The sequence below is a fragment of the Arachis ipaensis genome, chromosome B9 (genome assembly GCF_059453495.1).
Source record: "Arachis ipaensis isolate K30076 ecotype BB chromosome B9, ASM5945349v1, whole genome shotgun sequence".
NCBI lineage: Eukaryota > Viridiplantae > Streptophyta > Magnoliopsida > Fabales > Fabaceae > Arachis > Arachis ipaensis.
The window spans coordinates 74,821,805-74,833,654 of record NC_142444.1 but is presented as its reverse complement, the minus strand read 5'-3'; the positions used below and the strand labels follow the sequence as shown (position 1 = coordinate 74,833,654).

The 11,850-nt window shown below is 40.7% G+C and overlaps 1 non-coding gene across 1 annotated transcript; it reads left to right on the top strand.

Moving 5' to 3' along the window:
- Window positions 1-10,783: 10,783 nt before the first annotated feature.
- On the top strand, window positions 10,784-10,891 carry LOC148545052 (small nucleolar RNA R71). Its single transcript, XR_015901413.1, has one exon. It is a non-coding gene; the product is annotated as a small nucleolar RNA R71 (small nucleolar RNA).
- Window positions 10,892-11,850: the final 959 nt, after the last annotated feature.

Here is an 11,850-nt window from a genome sequence, read left to right as displayed (position 1 = left end):
ACTGGAAAACAAAGTGCTTAGGGCCACGGCCAAGACTCATAAAGTAGTTGTGTTCAAGAATCAACATACTGAACTAGGAGAATCAATAACATTATCTGAATTCTAAGTTCCTATAGATGCCAATCAATATGAGCTTCAATGGATAAAGTGAGGTGCCAAAACTGTTCGGAAGCAAAAAGCTACTAGTCCCGCTCATCTAATTAGAATCTGAGCTTCACTCAAGAACTCTGAGATATTATTGCTGCGTGACTTATTTGTATTCTATTTTATTTGTCTAGTTGCTTGGGGACAAGCAACAGTTTAAGTTTGGTGTTGTGATGAGCGGATATTTTATACGCTTTTTGGGGTTAATTTCATATAGTTTTTAGTATGATTTGGTTAGTTTTTAGGCAAAATTCATATTTCTGGACTTTACTATGAGTTTGTGTGTTTTTCTATAATTTCAATAATTTTCTGGCTGAAATTGAGGGAGTTGAGCAAAAATCTGATTCAGGCTGAAAAAGGACTGCTGATGCTGTTGGATTCTGACCTCTCATCACTCGGAATGGATTTTCTGGAGCTACATGAGTCCAATTGGCGCGCTTCCAATTGCGTTGGAAAGTAGACATCTAGGGCTTTCCAGAAATATATAATAGTCCATACTTTGCTCAAGGATAGATGACGAAAATTGGCATTCAACGCCAGTTCCATGTTGCAGTCTGGCGTCCAGTGCCGGAAACAAGTTACAAGTTGGAGTTCAACGCCAGAAACAGGTTACAACCTGGCGTTGAACACCCAAAACAGCCCAGGCACGTGAGAAGCTTAAGCCTCAGCCCCAGCACACACCAAGTGGGCCCCATAAGTGGATTTCTGCACTATCTATCATAGTTTACTCATTTTCTATAAACCTAGGTTACTAGTTTAGTATTTAAACAACTTTTAGAGATTTATTTTGCACCTCATGACATTTTAGATCTAAACTTTGTAATCTCTGACGGCATGAGTCTCTAAACTCCATTGTTGGGGGTGAGGAGCTCTGCTGTGTTTCGATGAATTAATGCAACTATTTCTGTTTTCTATTCAAACACGCTTGTTTCTATCTAAGATGTTTATTCGCACTTCAATATGATGGATGTGATGATCCGTGACACTCATCATCATCCTCAACCTATGAACGCGTGCTTGACACCCACCTCCGTTCTACCTTCAATTGAATGAATATCTCTTGGATTCCTTAATCAGAATCTTCGTGGCATAAGCTAGAATCCATTGGCAGCATTCGTGAAAATCCGAAAAGTCTAATCCTTGTCTGTGGTATTCTGAGTAGGATTCAGGGATTGAATAACTGTGACGAGCTTCAAACTCACAAGGGCTGGGCGTAGTGACAGACGCAAAAGGATCAATGGATCCTATTCCAGCATGAGTGGGAACCGACAAATGATTAGCTGTGCGGTGACAGCGCACCTGGACCTTTTTCACTGAGAGGACGGATGGTAGCCATTGACAACGGTGATCCACCAACACACAGCTTGCCATAGGAGGAACCTTGCGTGCGTGAAGAAGAAGACAGGGAGAAAGCAGAGATTTAGAAGACAAAGCATCTCCAAAACTCCAACATATTCTCCATTACTGCATAACAAGTATCTATTTCATGCTCTCTTATTTTTCGCAATTCAAACTGATAAATATAATTGATATCCTGACTAAGAGTTACAAGATAACCATAGATTGCTTCAAGCCAACAATCTCCGTGGGATTCGACCCTTACTCACGTAAGGTATTACTTGGACGACCCAGTGCACTTGCTGGTTAGTGGTACGAGTTGTGAAAAGTGTGATTCACAATTCGTGCACCAAGTTTTTGGCAAAAACTTGGTGTGCGAAATCGTGATCATTCCATTCCTTGGTAACGGCACTAAAAACTCAATACGCATGTTTATGATCTTATATTTGTTTCACAACTTCGTACAACTAACCAGCAAGTGCACTAGGTCGTCCAAGTAATAAACCTTACGTGAGTAAGGGTCGATCCCACGGAGATTGTCAGCTTGACGCAAGCTATGGTCACCTTGTAAATATCAGTCAGGCGGATTAATTTGTATTAAGAAATTATAGTGGATGAAAATAAATAAAATATAAAATAGGATAGTGGTACTTATGTAATTCATTGGTGAGAATTTCAGATAAGCGTATAGAGATGCTTTCGTTCCTCTGATCTCTGCTTTCCTGCTGTCTTCATCCAATCAATCCTACTCCTTTCCATGGCAAGCTTTATGTAGGGCATCACCATTGTCAATGGCTACATCCCATCCTCCTGTGAAAATTGTCCAATGCGCTGTCACTGCATGGCTAATCATCTGTCGGTTCTCGATCATACTGGAATAGGATTTACTATCCTTTTGCGTCTGTCACTACGCCCAGCACTCGCGAGTTTGAAGCTCGTCACAGCCATCCCTTCCCAGATCCTACTCGGAATACCACAAACAAGGTTTAGACTTTCCGGATCTCAGGAATGGCCATCCATGGGTTCTAACTTATACCACGAAGACTCTAATAGCTCGGACTTGGTCCCCTGTATTAGATATCCAAGAGATATCCATTCAATCAAAGGTAGAACGGAAGTGGTTGTCAGGCAGGCGTTCATAGGGGAATGATGATGACTTTGTCACGATCATCACATTCATGTTGAAGTGCGAATGAATATCTTAGACGCGGAATAAGTTGAATTGAATAGAAAAACAATAGTACTTTGCATTAATCTTTAAGGAACAGTAGAGCTCCACACCTTAATCTATGGTGTGTAGAAACTCTACCGTTGAAAATACATAAGTGATGAAGGTTCAGGCATAGCCGAGAGGCCAGCCCCCAAAACGTGATCAAAGGATCAAAAGATAATCCAAAGATTATCAGATGTAAATACAATAGTAAAAAGTCCTATTTATACTAAACTAGTTACTAGGGTTTACAGAATTGAGTAAATGATGTAGAAATCGACTTCCGGGGCCCACTTAGTGTGTACTTGGGCTGAGCTTGAAGTTTACACGTGGAGAGGTCATTCTTGGAGTTGAACGCCAGTTTGTAACGTGTTTCTGGCGTTGAACTCCACTTTGCAACTTGTTTCTGGCGCTGGACGCCAGACTGCAGCATGGAACTGGCGTTGAACGCCAGTTTACGTCATCAATCCTTATTCAAAGTATGAACTATTATATATTGCTGGAAAGCCCTGGATGTCTACTTTCCAACTTAATTGGAAGCGCGCCATTTGGAGTTCTGTAGCTCCAGAAAATCCACTTTGAGTGCAAGGAGGTCAGAATCCAACAGCATCAGCAGTCCTTCTTCAACCTCTGAATCTGATTTTGCTCAAGTCCCTCAATTTCAGCCAGAAAATACCTGAAATCACAGAAAACACACAAACTCATAGTAAAGTCCAGAAATATGAATTTAACATAAAAACTAATAAAAACATCCCTAAAAGTAACTAGATCCTACTAAAAATATACTAAAAACAATGTCAAAAAGCGTATAAATTATCCGCTCATCACAACACCAAACTTAAATTGTTGCTTGTCCCCAAGCAACTGAAAATCAAATAGGATAAAAAGAAGAGAATATACTATAAATTCCAAAATATCAATGAAACATAGCTCTAATCTGATGAGTGGGACTTGTAGCTTTTTGCCTCTTGAATAGTTTTAGCATCTCACTTTATCCATTGAAGTTCAGAATGATTGGCATCTATAGGAACTCAGAGTTCAGATAGTGTTATTGATTCTCCTAGTTCAGTATGTTGATTCTTGAACACAGCTACTTTATGAGTCTTGGACGTGGCCCTAAGCACTTTGTTTTCCAGTATTACCACCCGATACATACATGCCACAGACACATAACTGGGTGAACCTTTTCAGATTGTGACTCAGCTTTGCTAAAGTCCCCAATTAGAGGTTTCCAGGGTTCTTAAGCACACTCTTTTTTTGTTTTGGACCTTGACTTTAACCGCTCAGTCTCAAGTTTTCACTTGACACCTTCACGCCACAAGCGCATGGTTAGGGACAGCTTGGTTTAGCCGCTTAGGCCAGGATTTTATTCCTTTAGGCCCTCCTATCCACTGATGCTCAAAGCCTTGGATCCTTTTTATTACCCTTGCCTTTTGATTTTAAGGGCTATTGGCTTTTTCTGCTTGCTTTTTCTTTTTCTTTTTTTATTTTCGCCATTTTTTCCTCTTTTTTTCGCTTTTTTTTTTCTGCAAGCTTTGTATTCGCTGCTTTTTCTTGCTTCAAGAATCATTTTTATGATTTTTCAGATTATCAAATAACATGTCTCCTTGTCATCATTCTTTCAAGAGCCAACATATTTAACATTCATAAACAACAACTTCAAAAGACTTATGCACTGTTCAAGCATTCATTCAGAAAACAAAAAGTATTGTCACCACATCAATATAATTAAACTAAGTTCAAGGATAAATTCAAAACTCATGTACTTCTTGTTCTTTTGAATTAAAAACATTTTTCATTTAAGAGAGGTGATGGATTCATAGGACATTCATAACTTTAAGACAAAGTTACTAAATACTAATGATCATGTAATAAGACACTAACATAGATAAGCACTTAACATAAAGAAAACGAAAAACAAAAAATTTGAGAACAAGGAATGAGTCCACCTTAGTGATGGTGGCGTTTCCTTCTTGAGGAACCAATGATGTCCTTGAGCTCTTCTATGTCTCTTCCTTGTCTTTGTTGCTCCTCCCTCATTGCTCTTTGATCTTCTCTAATTTCATGGAGGATGATGGAGTGATCTTGATGTTCCACCCTTAATTGTCCCATGTTGGAACTTAATTCTCCTAGGGAGGTGTTGATTCGCTCCCAAAAATTCTGTGGAGGAAAGTGCATCCCTTGAGGCATCTCAGGAATTTCTTGGTGATGAGCTTCTTCATGCGTCTCTTGAGATCCATGAATAGGCTCTCTTGTTTGCTCCATCCTTTTCTTAATGATGGGTTTGTCCTCTTCAATGAGGATATCTCCCTCTATGTCAATCCCATCCGAATTGCATAGGTGGAAAATGAGGTGAGGAAAGGCTAACCTTGCCATAGTGGAGGACTTGTCAGCCACCTTGTAGAGTTCTTGAGGTATAATCTCATGAACCTCCACTTCCTCCCTAATCATGATGCTATGGATCATGATGGCCTGGTCTATTGTAACTTTAGACCAGTTGCTAGTGGGAATAATTGAGCATTGAATGAACTCCAACCATCCTCTAGCTACAGGCTTAAGGTCCAGTCTTCTCAGTTGAACCGGTTTGCCTTTTGAGTCAATCTTCCATTGAGCTCCTTCCACACATATGTCCACGAGGACTTGGTCCAACCTTTGATCAAAGTTGACTCTTCTTGTGTAGGGGCATGCGTTCTCTTCCATCATTGGCAAGTTGAATGCCAACCTCACATTTTCCGGACTAAAATCTAAGTATTTCCCCCGAACCATGGTGAGATAATTCTTTGGGTTCGGATTCTTACTTCGATCATGGTTCCTAGTGATCCATGCATTAGCATAGAACTCTTGAACCATTAGAATTTTGACTTGTTGGATGGGGTTTGTTAGAACTTCCTAACCTCTTCTTTGGATCTCATGTCGGATCTCCGGATACTCATTTTTCTTGAGTTTGAAAGGGACCTCGGGGATCACCTTCTTCTTGGCCACAACATCATAGAAGTGGTCTTGATGGGCTTTGGAGATGAATCTTTCCATCTCTCATGACTCGGAGGTGGAAGCTTTTGTCTTCCCTTTCCCTTTTCTAGAGGATTCTCCAGTCTTAGGTGCCATCAACGGTAATGGAAAAACAAAAAGCTTATGCTTTTACCACACCAAACTTAGAATATTGCTCGCCTTTGAGCAAGAGAAGAAAGAAAAGAAGAAGAAGAAGATATGGAAGAGAGGGAGAGAGGGTTGTGTTTCGGCCAAGAAGGGGATGAGATGGTTGTGTTGTGTGAGAATGAAGAAGAATGGAGAGGTTTATATAGTGGAGGGAGAGGGGTTAAGGTTCGGCCATATGGGGTGGGTTTGGGTGGGAAAGTGATTTTAAATTTTGAAGGTAGGTGGGGTTTATAAGGTAGGTTTATGGGGAAGAGTGGATGGATGTGAGTGGTGAATGGGTAATAGGGAAGAGAGATTGAGGTGATTGGTGAAGGGTTTTGGGGAAAGGTGTTTATTGGGAAGAGAGGATGAATGAGAAGAGGGGAGAGTATGAGTGGAGGTAGGTGGGGATCCTATGGGGTCCACAGATGCTGAGATGATCCTGTGGGGTCCACAGATCCTGAGGTGTCAAGAATTTACATCCCTGCACCATTGAGGCGTGTAAAATGCCTTTGCATGTAATTTTGGCGTTTAAACGCCGAATTGATGCTTGTTCTGGGTGTTCAACGCCCAGATGCAGTATGTTTCTGGCATTGAACGCTAGTTCTATGCTTGTTTCTGGCGTTCAGCGCCAGCTTTCCTCAGTGTGCATTCCTGGCGTCTGAACGCCAGGATGCTGCTTATTTCTGGCGTTCAATGCCAGATCCATGCTCTGTTCTGGCGTTGAACGCCAGCCAGATGCTCCTTACTGGCGTTTAAATGCCAGTAAGTCCTTCCTCCAGGGTGTGATTTTTCTTCTGCTGTTTTTGATTCTGTTTTTAATTTTTCTATTTATTTTGTGACTCCACATGATCATGAACCTAATAAAACATGAAAGAACAATAAGAATGAAAATAAAATTAGATAAATAAAAATTGGGTTGCCTCCCAACAAGCGCTTCTTTAATGTCATGGAGCCTCACAGTTGTTCAGAGCATTGTTGAGAGTTCCCAACACCAAACTTAGAGTTTGGACATGGGAGTTCAACACCAAACTTAGAGTTTGGTTGTGGCCTCCCAACACCAAACTTAGAGTTTGACTGTAGGGGCTCTGGTTGACTCTGCAGTGAGAGAAGCTTTTCAAACTTCCTCTCTATGGTTACAGAGAGAGATCCTTGAGTTTTAAACACAAGGTTGTCCTCATTTAGTTGAAGGATTAATTCTCCTCTGTCCACATTAATCACAGCACTTGCTGTGGTTAGGAAGGGTCTTCCAAGGATGATGGATTCATCCTCATCCTTCCCAGTATCTAGGATTATAAAATCAGCAGGGATGTAAAGGCCTTCAACCTTTACTAACATGTCCTCTACTTGTCCATAAGCCTATTTTCTGGAATTGTCTGCCATCTCTAATGAGATTCTAGCAGCTTGTACCTCAAAGATTCCCAGTTTCTCCATTACAGAGAGTGGCATGAGGTTTATTCCTGACCCCAAGTCCCATAGAGCCTTCTCAAAGGTCATGGTGCCTATGGTACAAGGTATTAGGAACTTTACAGGATCCTGTTTCTTCTGAGGCAAAGTCAGTTGATCCAGATCACTCAGTTCATTGATGAGCAAGGGAGGTTCATCTTCCCAAGTCTCATTGCCAAATAATTTGGCATTCAGCTTCATGATTGCACCAAGGAACTTGGCAACTTGCTTTTCAGTAACATCCTCATTCTCTTCAGAAGAAGAATATTCATCAGAGCTCATGAAGGGCACAAGGAGGTTCAATGGAATCTCTATGGTCTCTGGATGAGCCTCTGAGTCCTTTGGTTCCTCAAAGAAAAACTCCTTGTTGATCACTGGACGTCCCAGGAGGTCTTCCTCCTTGGGATTCACGTCCTCCCCTTCCTCCTTAGATTCGGCCATGATGGTTATATCAATGGCCTTGCAATCTCTCTTTGGATTCTCTTCTGTATTGCTTGGGAGAGTACTCAGAGGGGTTTCAGTGGTCTTCTTACTTAGCTGGCCCACTTGTGCCTCCAAATTTCTAATGGATGACCTTGTTTCATTCATGAAACTCAGAGTGGCCTTAGATAGATCAGAGACTAAATTTGCTAAGCTAGATGGATTCTGATCAGAATTCTCTGTCTGTTGCTGAGTGGATGATGGAAAAGATTTACTATTGTTGAACCTGTTTCTTCCACCATTATTAAAGCCTTGTTGAGGCTTTTGTTGATCCTTCCATGAGAAATTTGGGTGATTTCTCCATGAGGGGTTATAGGTGTTCCCATAGGGTTCACCCATGTAATTTACCTCTGCTATTGCAGGGTTCTCAGGATCATAAGCCTCTTCTTCAGAAGATGCCTCTTGAGTACTGTTGGATGCAGCTTGCATTCCATTCAGACTCTGAGAAATCATATTGACTTGCTGAGTCAATATTTTATTCTGAGCCAATATGGCATTCAGAGTATCAATTTCAAGAACTCCCTTCTTCTGAGGCGTCCCATTGCTCACAGGATTCCTCTTAGAAGTGTACATGAACTGGTTATTAGCAACCATGTCAATGAGTTCTTGAGCTTCTGTAGGCATTTTTTTTAGGTGAATGGATCCACCTGCAGAAGTATCCAATGACATCTTAGCTAATTCAGACAGACCATCATAGAATATATCCAGGATGGTCCATTCTGAAAGCATGTCAGAAGGACACTTTTGAAGGTAGGTGGGGTGTATGGATGTGAGTGGTGAATGGAAAATAGAAGGGATAATTGTGAATGGAGAGAGAGAGGGTGATATAGGATTATGAGGAGGGAAGGTGAGTGGAGGTATATGGGGATCCTGTGGGGTCCACAGTTCCTGAGTTGTCAAGGATTTACATCCCTGCACCAATTAGGCATGTAAAATGCCTTTGCATGCATTTTTGGCATTTAGACGCCGAAGTGATGCTTGTTCTGGGCGTTCAACGCCCATATGCAGCATATTTCTAGCGTTGAACGCCAGCTTCATGCTTGTTTCTGGCGTTCAGCGCCAGCTCCATGCTCTATTCTGGCGTTGAACGCCAGCCAGATGCTCCTTACTGGCGTTTAAACGCAAGTAAGTCCTTCCTCCAGGGTGTAATTTTTTTCTGCTATTTTTTATTCTGTTTTTAATTTTTGGATTTATTTTGTGACTCCACATGATCATGAACCTAATAAAACATGAAAGAACAATAAAAATAAAAATAAAATTAGATAAATAAAAATTGGGTTGCCTCCCAACAAGCACTTCTTTAATGTCAATAGCTTGATAGTGGGCTCTCACTGAGCCACACAAGTGATCAGGTCAATTTTATAGATTTCCAACACCAAACTTAGAGTTTGGATGTGGGGATTCAACACCAAACTTAGAGTTTGGCTGAGGCCTCCCAACACCAAACTTAGAGTTTGACTGTGGGGGATTTAGTTGACTCTGTACTAAGAGAAGCTTTTCATGCTTCCTCTCCATGGTTACAGAAGGAGGACCTTGAGTTTTAAACACAAGGTAGTCCTCATTCAGTTGAAGGACCAACTCTCCTCTGTCCACATCAATCACAGCTCTTGCTATGGCTAGGAAGGGTCTTCCAAGGATGATGGATTCATCCTCTTCCTTCCCAGTGTCTAGGATTATGAAATCAGCAGGGATGTAAAGGCCTTCAACCTTTACTAACATGTCCTCTACTTGTCCATAAGCCTATTTTCTTGAGTTGTCTGCCATTTCTAATGATATTCTGGTAGCTTGCACCTCAAAGATTCCCAATTTCTCCATTACAGAGAGTGGCATGAGGTTTATCCCTGACCCAAGGTCATATAGAGCCTTCTCAAAGGTCATGGTGCCTATGGTACAAGGTATTAAGAACTTTCCAGGATCCTGTTTCTTCTGAGGCAATCTCAGTTGATCCAGATCACTCAGTTCATTGGTGAGAAAGGGAGGTTCATCTTCCCAAGTCTCATTACCAAATAATTTGGCATTCAGCCCCATGATAGCACCAAGGTACTTGGCAACTTGCTCTTCAGTAACATCTTCATTCTCTTCAGAAGAAGAATATTCATCAGAGCTCATGAATGGCATAAGGAGGTTTAATAGAATCTCTATGGTCTCCAGATGAGCCTTAGAGTCCTTTGGTTCCTCAGAGGGAAACTCCTTATTGATCACTGGATGTCCCAGGAGGTCTTCCTCACTGGGATTCACATCCTCCTCCTCTTTTGTGGTTTCGGCCATGATGGTCATTTCAATGGCCTTGCACTCTCCTTTTGGATTTTCTTCTGTATTGCTTGGGAGAGTACTAGGAGGGGTTTCAGTGATTCCTTTACTCAGCTGGCCCACTTGTGCTTCCAAATTTCTAATGGAGGACCTTGTTTCATTCATGAAACTTAGAGTGGCCTTAGATAGATCAGAGACTATATTTGCCAAGCTAGATGGATTCTACTCAGAACTCTCTGTCTTTTGCTGAGTGGATGATGGAAAAGGATTGCTATTGCTAAACCTGTTTCTTCCACCATTATTAAAGCCTTGTTGAGGCTTTTGTTGATCCTTCCATGAAAGATTTGGGTGATTTTTCTATGAGGGATTATAGGTGTTTCCATAGGGTTCACCCATGTTATTCACCTCTGCTATTGCAGGGTTCTCAGGATCATAAGCTTCTTCCTCAGAAGATGCCTCTTGAGTACTGTTGGGTGTAGATTGCATTCCATTTAGACTCTGAGAAATCATATTGACTTGCTGAGTCAATATTTTATTCTGAGCCAATATGGCATTCAGAGTATCAATTTCAAGAACTCCCTTCTTCTGAGGCGTCCCATTACTCACAGGATTCCTCTCAGAAGTGTACATGAACTGGTTATTAGCAACCATATCAATGAGTTCTTGAGCTTCTGCAGGCATTTTCTTTAGGTGAATGGATCCACCTGCAGAAGTATCCAATGACATCTTAGCTAATTCAGGCAGACCATCATAGAATATATCCAGTATCGTCCATTATGAAAGCATGTCAGAAGGACACCTTTTGGTCAGTTGCTTATATCTCTCCCAAGCTTCATAGAGGGATTCACCTTCTTTCTGTCTGAAGGTTTGAACATCCACTCTAAGCTTACTCAGCTTTTGAGGAGGAAAGAACTTGACTAAGAAAGCCGTGACCAGCTTATCCCAAGAGTTCAGGCTATCCTTGGGTTGAGAGTCCAACCACACTCTAGCTCTGTCTCTTACAGCAAATAGAAAAAGCATAAGCCTGTAGACCTCGGGATCAACCCCATTGGTCTTAATAGTATCACAGATCTGCAAGAATTCAGTTAAGAACTGAAAAGGATTTTCAGATGGAAGTCCATGAAACTTGCAGTTCTGCTGCATCAGAGAAACTAATTGAGGTTTCAGCTCAAAATTGTTTGCTCCAATGGCAGGAATGGAGATGCTTCTTCCATGTAAATTGGAATTAGGTGCAGTAAAGTCACCAAGCATCTTCCTTTTATTATTATTATTTTCGGCTGCCATCTCCTCTTCCTGTTCGAAAATTCCTGTAAGGTTGTCTCTGGATTATTGTATTTTAGCTTCTCTTAGTTTCCTTTTCAGAGTCCTTTCAGGTTCAGGATCTGCTTCAACAAGAATGTTCTTGTCCTTGCTCCTACTCATATAAAAAAGAAGGAAATAACAAAGAAAATATGGAATCCTCTATGTCACAGTATAGAGATTCCTTTGTGTAAGTGGAAGAAGAAAAGAATGTAATGTAAAGAAAAGAAGAGAAAAAAAAACTCGAACAAAGAGAGGGAGGTGGTGTTCAAATTTTTGGATGGGAGAGAAGTGTTAGTAGATGAAATAAATAGAAGGATTTGAGAAAGAGAATTTTGAAATTTAATTAAAATAAAAATTAAAATTAAAAGTTAGATTTCGAAAATTAAAGTTGAAATTAAATTAAAATTAAAACAATTAGTTAATTAAAAAGGAATTTTGAAAAAGGAGAGAGGGAATTTTTGAAAATAAGAGAGAGGATTAGTTAAGTAGTTTTGAAAAAGATATGATTGAAACAAAAAGATAAGATTTGAAAATCAATTTTAAAA